The sequence below is a fragment of the Echinops telfairi genome, unplaced genomic scaffold (genome assembly GCF_000313985.2).
Source record: "Echinops telfairi isolate 266 unplaced genomic scaffold, ASM31398v2 ScPeMD7_7468;HRSCAF=8506_0, whole genome shotgun sequence".
In the NCBI taxonomy this organism is placed as follows: Eukaryota; Metazoa; Chordata; class Mammalia; order Afrosoricida; family Tenrecidae; genus Echinops; species Echinops telfairi.
Genome location: NW_022111369.1, coordinates 47,658,249 through 47,659,570, shown reverse-complemented (window position 1 = coordinate 47,659,570; position 1,322 = coordinate 47,658,249).

Genomic DNA, 1,322 nt, shown 5'->3' with positions numbered 1-1,322 from the left:
GTCCTTAAGGTAACAACCCTGCCTTTCAGTACTCTAAAGAGCTATTGTGCAGCAGGTTTACCCAATGCAACCTGTCTTTTGATCTTCTGTCTGCTGCTTCCAGGAGCATTCATTGCGGATCCTCACAAGACAGAATCTTGGACAACTTGCACACTGTATTTATCATTATGTTCCCTAATGGCCCTAAGGTGAGGAAATTAGTCTTCTTTACATTGAGTTGTACTGCATACTGAAGGCTGCAATCCTTGATCTTCAACAGCAAGTGCTTCAAGTCTTCCTCATGTTGAGCAGTCAATATTGTGTCACCTGCTTTTCACATGTTGTTAATAAGACTTCCTCCAAGCCGATGGTTCATTCTTCTTCATACAGTACTGCTTCTCTGATCATTGCTCAGCATACAGACTGAGTAAGTGTGGTGAAAGTATACAACCCTGGCGTGCACCTTTCCTTGTTTTGTTCTTACAATTGCTTCGTGGTCTGTGTACCAGTTCTGCAGAAGCACAATGAAGTGTTCCGGAATTCTCATTCTTTTCACAATCATTATGGTCCACACAGTCGACTGCCTTTGTGTAGTCAATAAAACACAGGTAAATATCTTTCTGGTAATCTCTGCTTTGAACCAAGAGCCATCTGATATCAGCATTGGTATTCCTTGATCCATAGCCTCTTCGGAATCTGGCCTGAACTTGTGGCAGAACCTTGTCAGTAAACTGTGAAAATTGGTGCTGGGTGATCGTTGGAAAAATTTTGCTTGCCTATGATATTAACAACACGGTTCTATAATTTAAACATTCTGTTGGGTCACTTTTCATTGGAATGAGTAAATCATGGATCTCTTTCTGTCCGTTCACCAATTAGCGGTCTTCCACAGTTTCTGGCACAGACCAGTGAGCACTTCCTGTGCTTCATCAGCTTGTAGAAACACTTCTGTTTGGTACTGCCTCAATTCCTGTCACCTTGTTTTTGGCTAATGCTTTCAGTGCCGCTTGGGTTTCTTTTTGTTTCCTTCAGTTTTGGCTCATATGCAACCCCTTGAAATTGTGAACTGTCAACTAGTTCTTTTCTGTACAGAGACTCTCTGTGTGTTATTTCTATCATCTTTCGATGGTTTCTGTATCATTCAATATTTTTCCCATAAAATCTTTCAATCTCGCAACTCAAGGCTTGACTTTTTCTTGAGCTCTTTCAGTTTCACATATGCTGAATAAGTTCTTCCTTTTTCATTTTGTATCTCTTTGCACATTTCCTTATAATATTTAGCTTTGTCTTCTTGTGCTCTCCGTAGAAATTTTCTATTCAGCTCTTTGATTTTGGCATTTCTT